Source organism: Lycium ferocissimum, chromosome 8 (assembly GCF_029784015.1).
Source record: "Lycium ferocissimum isolate CSIRO_LF1 chromosome 8, AGI_CSIRO_Lferr_CH_V1, whole genome shotgun sequence".
Classification (NCBI taxonomy): domain Eukaryota; kingdom Viridiplantae; phylum Streptophyta; class Magnoliopsida; order Solanales; family Solanaceae; genus Lycium; species Lycium ferocissimum.
Window position 1 is genome coordinate 62,277,905 of NC_081349.1, and position 8,902 is coordinate 62,286,806.

The following is an 8,902-nucleotide window of genomic DNA, read 5'->3' on the forward strand; positions in this document are numbered from 1 at the left end:
GCCTTTTGATATGTATATATGTTGTTGTTCGGGGTACGGCGGGGCCACGTCCGTCATACGATGTCGTTGTCACTCTTGGAAAGTGCCGTGGTCACATTTGTGGGTCATGTGTAGTTGATGTTTTGTTGTGTGGACATGACTTGTGTTTGGGGCGTACCCGTTTGTAGTGGCGACCTTGTCGGCTCGCGTAGATATATGTTTATTATGGCAGCTGTGTATGAAGGTAGCCTTCTCGGCTTATGTTTTGTTGGGACGTTCCCCTATATATATATGACAGCCTTGCCGGCTTTTGTGCGGTATTAACTGTTAAAGGTTGTAACTCTTCAGGAGCTAGGTAGCTTTGATATGTATACGTCTTGTCTTTATACTTATAACAGTTCGTTCATACTAGTAGTGTTTGACTATAGATAACAAGTGTATACAAGTGTCCAGCTCGGGCACTAGTCATGGCCTAAGGGGTTGGGTCATGACAGTAAGATACGATATGAGTTTTGGGGTAACTCTATTCATACGTTCCGAGCATGTTTATGATTCTTATTCACTTCTTGATGTTAGAATTCTTAATATAGTCGAGCTACTGCCCTCGAGTTTCTATATGATTGGATAGTAAACGATGCGTAAAAGTTCCTATTCTTGAAAGACTTCATAATGACTAATGACTATAACTTTCATAAAATTCGTTTCGTATTAATTTGATACATGTCTATGATCCACGAGGCTTTATTTTGATATAGTTCATAATGATATTCAAAGAGTGCGAGTATGACTATCGTCACGATACTCGAGCGTTGCTTAGTCTACTTATCTATTGAGTCTCGAAAAGATGATTTATATGCATATGGTTATTCAACTTTGCTCTGCTCGTGCATCTTTGTTATTACATCTTTCACCGAGTCCCTCACTAGGGGCGGGTACGGTACATAAATATTATGGTGTTACGTTGTGTTATGGTGTTATGCGGTGTTATGGTGCTATCTTTGTGATGCGGAGCGATCTTTGTGATACGGAGTTATGCGTGATACGGAGTTATCTTGTGTTACGGAGTATCTTTGTGTTATGGCGCTAAAGACGGGGTGGCGACCGTGTTCAAGAGTCCTATAATGGGCCGGATATGATATATGATGCGATACATGCATGATTTGTGTTTCAAAAGCAAGCATTTTGGTATTAGGTTATTGTACTTATTTTACGTACTTAACTTATTTCGGTTATAATCCTGTTTATTGTATTTCATGCTTTATTTACTCGGTACATATTTCGTCGACCCCACTCTTCGAGGGCGTTTCATGCCGCGGTACGAACGCTCGTTTTGGTGATCCGCCGACTTAGGATATCTATTCTGCTTATCTTGGAGTGCTCCCTTGTTTCGGAGCCTATATTTTTGGTACGGATCCTTTTGTTGTATATATATGCTTAGCCGGGGGTACGGCGGGGTCTGTCCGTCATATATTCTTGTTGTCACTCTTAGAGGTACGTAGACATATGTGTGGGTTGTGTATAATTCTTTTGTTCGGTTCTGTCGTATGACTTATGTTTTGGGGTGTTCCCATTCGTAGTGGCGACCTTGTCGGCTAGCGTATATATATCTGTTTTGGGATGTTGTGTGTAGTAGCGACCTTGTCGGCTTGCGTAGATATATATATATATATATATATATATATATATATATATATATATATATACATGTTTTGGAAGGTGTGTGTTATGATAGCCTTGTCGGCTCGTGTACGGGCAGGACGTTCCCCTATATCATTATAGCCTTGCCGGCTATATACGATGTTATCGTTGAAAGTTGTAACTCCTTAGGAGACAGGTTTTTGTGATATATATATATATATGCGACAGTTTTGAGACGACGTCATGCCTTTCTATATATAAGTTCCTTATTATGCTATTTGTGAGCTGATTATAGTTAACAGGTGTATACGAGTGTCCAGCTCGGGCACTAGTCACGGCCTACGGGGTTGGGACGTGACAAAAGTGGTATCAGAGCGGTTTATCCTTGGAGTGTCTACAGACTGTGTCTAGTAGAGTCTTGTTTATCGGTGTGTTGTGCACCACATCTATAAACAGGAAACTACAGAACATTTAGGATGTTATCTTTCCTTCTTACTCTAGATCGTGCGATAGAGCTGTATTATCAGGATAATTCCTTCCTAACAGATTACTATGTTTACAGCGATGCCTCCCGAAAGAAAGCGACGGTACAGGAAGGGCAAGTCGGTGGGCGGAGAGACCAACCAGACCCGGAGAATTACTAGGGCCCGTGCCCAGCTTGTGCTTGAGGTTGTGCTCCAGTCAGCGAGCTTTGCTACACCGCCACTACCAGAGGAGCGTAGAGCAGCAGCAGCTGCAGATCGGGGGGCGGCTCCACCACCGGCTCCCGAGGTTCCGGTGCCGAGCCTCCGGGCTCCTCGGCCCGGGGGCGGAGGATAAGGCTATGAGAGATGCGGTTCGATTCTTGACCGGAGTTAGTGGTAGGGCGGGGCTCGCGAGGCACGGATTTGAAGGTGACTATGCAGACAGATATGATAGTTTGAGGGCCCGTGACTTCTCGACTTGTAATCCCCCAGAGTTCTATAGGTCAAAGCCCGCGGAGGATACACGGGAGTTTATTCGATAGATGCGGCGTACATTGAGAATAATTAAAGCTTCGAGGCGAGTACGGTGAGTTGGCTTCGTATCGGTTGCGTGATGTAGGCAAGGTGGTATGAGTCTTGGGAGTTGTCTAGGGGTGAGGATGCTCCTCCAGCAGTATGGGATGAGTTCGTGGAGGCCTTTCTTGGCCATTTTCTACCTCCGGAGATGAGGTGAGCCAGAGTTGATAGATTCTTACATCTGAGGCAGAATGGCAGGAGCGTTCGAGATTATAGTCTTGAGTTTGATTCGTTGGCCAGACATGCACCCACTATTGTAGCTGATATGGCTGATAGGGTGCATCATTATGTGAGGGGGCTGGATCATTACTTGGTTGATAGCTGCATGATAATGGCTTCTCAGCCAGGTATAGATATTGCTCGGGTACAGGGCTATGCACAGGGGGTAGAGGATCGACACAGGAGGCGTCCGTCAGACAGAGATCATGATAGAGGCCAGCATAAGAGGGCTAGATCGGTGGGCTATCCGGGTGAGTTTCGAGCGAGCGGCCTCGGCGAGCGATGAAGTAGATATCCTTCTCAGCCAGCACGGAGTGCACCCTCACAGTTCACTGGTAGGAGATTTGATAGCACAAGGTGTTCAGGAGCTGGTCAGAGCTCCAGGGCTTCGGGTTCACAGATGCCCAGAGGTTCCAGTCAGTCGAGGCCACCTCTGCCTCGGTGTTCTTGGTGTGGTAGGCCTCATCCTGGGGAGTGTTATCATGCTACGGGCGCTTGTTTTTCTTCTGGCCGTCAAGGCCATATTATGAGGGAGTGTCCGTTTGGGGGTAGTCCAGGTGGTGCGGCTCGGCCCTGCGGGTCGGTCGGCTGGTTCATCTTCTTCGTAGCTATGCGCCACATGGGGCGAGGGGTATGCGGCACCGGCGGTAGTGGTAGAGGCCGCAGCGGAGCTTCCAGTTCTAGCGGTCCTTCGAACCGCATATATGCTTTGGCTAGTAGACAGGATCAGGAGGCGTCACTAAATGTGGTTACAGGTATATTATCGATTTTCTCTCGGGACGTATATGCATTGATAGATCCAGGCTCCAACTTATCATATATAGATCTCCCTTTGTTGCTAGTAGCACTACAAGAAAAATGGCCTTTAAGGAAGGGAAATCTGGTCCCTAAAAGTCCAAATCTGGTCCCAAAAGGGGCAATTACGACGGGAAAAAGCTGGTCGCCACCCGTCGTAATAGCCTCCGCCGCTAAAGGTCAACTGCGACGGGTTCAATAATCTAGTCGTTAAAAGTCTTTTGAGACGGGTAATATATCTGGTCGCTAAAAACTTTTAGAGACTACATATCTCATCCCTAATGGATGATTAATATCATCATAAATAAATGATTTCCGGTCGTTAAACCTTTTTAGCGACCAAATTTTACTGGTCCTAGATTATCTTTAGAGACGAGCATTACTGGTGCTTACTTACAATAATTGTACTAATTTTCACGACCATATTTCTGGTCTCTTATTGACCACAAGTCGTCCCGAAAGCTCGATGTCACAAAAAAATTATTTTATCAATAAATATCAGATTCCTACTAAAACATCTAGATACAAAAGCGTTATTTATATAAAGAGGAAGATAAAGTTATTAATTACAGTAAAATTGTTAACATCCCATGATGTTAGTTTCAATATTTGCTCGACACCTTAACAAAAAAACATTGCTAACACTCGAGCTAGACTACGATAGCGAGTGCATAACATTCCTAGCAAAATAATGAGCTTGTGCATCTTCTAAACTTCCATCTTGACTTGTCAAATTCAATCTTCAAAACCTGTAAGTACAAAATTTTGGAAAGACTTGAATAACTATTAGTAAGATAAGATATATAAATTCTACACTAGTAGTAGTTATACCGCTTACCCTAAAAGCAATCTAATAAATTCATTAGGTGTTATCCAGCAAAATCATCAAGGCTGCAAGAGTATAAGAAAAATTAATTAGAAAAGTTTCGAGATGCATTAACCAAGAATCAAAGTCCATTTTAAAACGCAACTAAAACAATAACTGTGACAAGCAAAACGCAACTAAAACAATAATTGTGACAAGCATAATGGAAGTGTTTAAACTTAAGGCGTTGTTTCCCGTGGCAAAGTTAGAAATATAAAGAAAAAAACCTTGACGGCTCCCATGGAGCTTTGAGCTCTTTTCGGCCTTTCATGGCCTCTTAGGCCACGGAGCAGCAATGGTATTATCCTATGCGTACATTGAAGTGGGATTCTTGGTTTAATCCTGAGGAAGAGACTACTATAACCATTGCATGGATCTCGTTTCCAACCCTAGCACCTAATTATTTTGGCCAATCTCAGCTCTTTTCTATGGCAGCAGCAATAGGGAAGCCTTTGAAGTTGGATATGGCTACTAAGAATAAGACAAGGCCAAGTTATGCTAGAGTAGAGGTAGAAGTTGACTTGCTTGTTAATCATCCTAAAAGGGTACAGATTCAGGTTATTCCTAATACAACTGGTGCAATCAAGGCTAAATGGGTGAGAATACATTATGATTTCATGCCCAAGGATTGCAAGAATTGTTGTTTACAAGGTCATGATGAGGGCGAGGCTACTTGGAAAATTCATCCTGAATTGTTAAGGATTTGTACAAGTGGAAAGATGCCAAGGGAAAGAAGCAGGTGAAGAGCAATGGTGATGGACAAAAACAAGGTGCACAAACTGCAGATGCAGCACTTGTCTCAGGTGGTACAGGAAAGGAAGTGCAAGCAGTAGTTCCTAATGCTAATGATGTGCAAACTACTAATAAGTTTGCTGCTTTAGAGGAAGGGGATGAATATCATGTGGAGGAGGCAGGTACTTCAAAGAAACTTGTTGCAGTGAAGGAATCAGTGAAGACAAATGCAGATGTTGTGCAGAAGCAATTAGTTCAAGTACCTGATACTTCTGTGGCTCAGGTTCATACAGATCCCAAGTCGACTACAGTTGATAAAAATCAAGCAGTGCATGATGTGCAAGGCAATGTTGCACCACTGGTAAAGGATGTTTCTCCTGGTGTTACTGGTGGAAGTGGAGATCATATAGAGGCTGAGGGTGTTCTTGTGGTTGGTAATCTGCGGCGAAATTGAGGCTTCCTATTGATGAGAACATTACTATGAAGCAGCTTAATGTGAATGCCAAGGTATTCATTCCAAAGAAGATTATCATGCCACCTGGAGGGCACGAAAACTTGGGTTGAAAAGGCATTTTCTAATCCAATTGTTGTCCCTACTAATCAGACTTGTCAAGAAATTCCTTCCAATACTCTTGTTGCTACTGATATTAGTACTACTAATAAAGTTGGTACTGAAATTGAGGAAAGAGTTTTATAGAGTGATCAAGTGGAGGAAGATAAGGTTCTTGGCAAGAATGTTGAGCATGATCTTGTGCAGGATCCTCTGCATGTTGATATACACACTCAGACTTCATCAGTAGTTCAACAACGACGGTCTTCTAAAAAGCATGGCATTCGGGTGGTTGATCCTAAGGCTAAAGGAAATTTGCGAGTTGTTACATCAACGATGACAATACACAAAAGCGAAAGAAAGACAAGGAGTAGGAGGTTGACATATCTTTTGCATATCAAGATCCTAATAGAGCTGAGGCCGGAGTTGCACAAGGATAATGCAACTCCAAAGGCAAGTTCTCACCGTAAAAAGCAATCCAATACTAAGAAACATGATGGCACTCCTACGGTGGTAAAATACATGGCACTAGTCGGTTGGATCGGCTTAGTGCTAATTCACAAGTTCGAAGCTTCGGTGGAAATTTGCAAGCGGTAACAACAACGGAGGTATTCTTAAGGCAATTACTCAACAACAACAAGGTATTCTTGCAAAGCCTCAAAATAATTTACCAGTGGCAATACCATCTATTATATGTTCCCAACTAAAAAAAATTCCATCGACTGTAGGTGTTAATTCTTTTAAACTTCCACTAAAGTCTCTTGTAAATCAAGAAGTATTCAAAATCAAGTGAGAGTTTGAACTCTTTCTGGTTCCAAACTAGGCATTACAAAAACTAAACTGGAAACACATATATAGGCAACAAGATTCAACAACAATAAGACTTTTTCCATTTGGTAGAAAATTATTTTTTATCTACCTTCAATAAAGCTTTTTCCATCATCATAGCAGACAATTCCACTTTCATTAATAGTAATTCCTTAGATTTAGAGCTAGAGCTAAGGGTGTTCACGGTTCTGTTTGCTATCTTTATAACCGAAGTTTAAACAGTAAAATTACTACTATGTTCATCTGAAGCAAACAACAAATGTTATAGACTTTGAACCGAAATTGCCACAAATATATAGGAACTGTGAAAAGGATAACAGTAGCACCAAGTATATATATAAAAGAATAAACGAACTTTGAACTTAAAGATGCAGCAAACGCGAACCATAAAAGAAGGCTATCAGTCTTCCTCAAAATTCTTCAATAAAAGCATTTATTTTGCACTTTGTAAAGTCAGAATCGACTTAATGAAAACTCTTCGGTACTCCTGTATGCACTTCTTAATTGTGCACACAAGAATTTAAGGCATCACCACTTATATTAAAGATTAGATTTCAAATACGGCCCAACCATGACCAGGTATCACAAATAAGCCGAAATAGATCGATATGCTAGAGAAACAAGGTAAAAAATAGAAATGACAAACACACACATGTCAAACGGATCACGGAGCAATAGCAATCTTTTAGAGCATCTACGGAGCTAGAAACAAGCATCATTAGTGGTGAAGTCAAGCAAGCTGCTAGAATCGATGTAAGATAGAAATTGACTATACGCAAATCAACAAACTAAATTAAAAAGTCGGGTATATTGTTACTAACTTGGTTAGCAGACAAAAACAGTGGTCATTCAGTTGATATGGGCGATGTCGTAGGCGGGACATATGATTGTTGAGCGGCAAAGAATTCTTTTATTTTCTTCATTTTTTTCATCTCATCTTCTAAGGCAGACAAGCGATCATTCAAAGATTTATTTTTCTCATTCAAGGATTTGTTTTCTTCTTGAGTCAAACGTAGCGCAGACAACAATTCAGCCTTTGAAGAGGTTTCACCTTTCAAGTCTTTCACCTTTACTCCACCCCCAAAGCCAAATACATGGCTACGAGTTTGAGGTCCACAACATTTTTCGACAATCTCTATGCTAGATAGAGATGGGTCCGATTGAACCATTTCTTCGATCTGAGCCTGCAAAACATATAAAAGAATATTTTCTATCAGAACTATGATACTATCAAGTAATTCACATATTTAGTATACCAAAAATACATGTTTTTCAATTGCTTCAGTTCAACAAGCTTGTTATCTTTCTTACGAGTCTCAAAGAAAACAGTCCCCAAATTTGGTGGATTTCCATATTTCCCGCCCTTTACATCAAAAGCAAACATGTCAAATAATATCTCATAAATATTTCCTCTAGGAAAATAGAAATTTTATGATAATACCTTTTGATAAATAATCTCTCGAATAGGCTTGCTACCAATATGATGAGGCATCTTCAACTTAGGTCAATTTGCTGCATTCCTGTTGCTTCTCGCCTATATGTGTGAAATAATAAAGCTTAGATGTAATAATTGTAATAAACTTAAAAAATATACATAGATTAGTTTTCAAGTATAGTGGAAAAAAGATATCTAGTGCTACAGAGGGGAATTAGGCTACAGATGATTGGGTGAAATAGACTAGTAAATCACTAGACATACCTAAAAACTTTCTGAAGTAAAATGTTCTTTTACTAACCACTCCCATTCTTTCTTGTCTACTCCCTTTGGCATATTCTTAAGAGCCTGTTGGATTGGATTATTTTTCACATATTGTGCATGCAAGTATCCTCTCCATTTGTTCCATAACTATTTCATCCATTCCAAGACATGATCACGATGATCATTCATGTCAGCACTCTCAAATTTATCCTAAAATAATCAAAACATGGGTTGAGTTAATGCATTTACAAGACACTATCAACAAAGTGATGTTGTTCATGTATTTATATTAGTTCAGTTCTTTTTTTGGTTCTTTTTTTACAATAGTTTCTTGTTCATTCTTGAACTCATCTTATATACATTTAAAAGAAGAGCTATATACAATTGCACATTAAAAAAAAAGAGCCATGTCCAAGATTTATATTGGCTTCTTTATAATCTGTATCAAAAAATGTAGTTGGCAAAGCTTTATAACTGTGGGGTTTACCATAAAGAATTGCTTAAGATAAAGGCCATAAAAGAGCTTGAAAGCTGGAAAAAATAATACTTATATTCCG

At 40.5% G+C, this 8,902-nt stretch overlaps 1 long non-coding RNA gene across 7 annotated transcripts; it reads right to left on the reverse strand.

Moving 5' to 3' along the window:
* Nucleotides 1-4,190: 4,190 nt before the first annotated feature.
* LOC132068814 (uncharacterized) lies at nucleotides 4,191-8,439 on the reverse strand. 7 transcript variants are annotated; one of them, XR_009417524.1, is made up of 4 exons: nucleotides 8,088-8,439; nucleotides 7,912-8,009; nucleotides 4,510-4,562; nucleotides 4,191-4,420 (listed from the first exon to the last, which is right to left on the reverse strand). It is a non-coding gene; the product is annotated as an uncharacterized LOC132068814 (long non-coding RNA). The 7 variants fall into 7 exon arrangements; XR_009417526.1 differs by lacking the exons at nucleotides 7,912-8,009; nucleotides 8,088-8,439 and adding exons at nucleotides 4,675-4,771; nucleotides 6,502-7,268 and having other exon boundaries at nucleotides 4,510-4,641; XR_009417525.1 differs by lacking the exon at nucleotides 7,912-8,009 and having other exon boundaries at nucleotides 8,088-8,434.
* Between the last annotated feature and the right edge of the window lie 463 nt (nucleotides 8,440-8,902).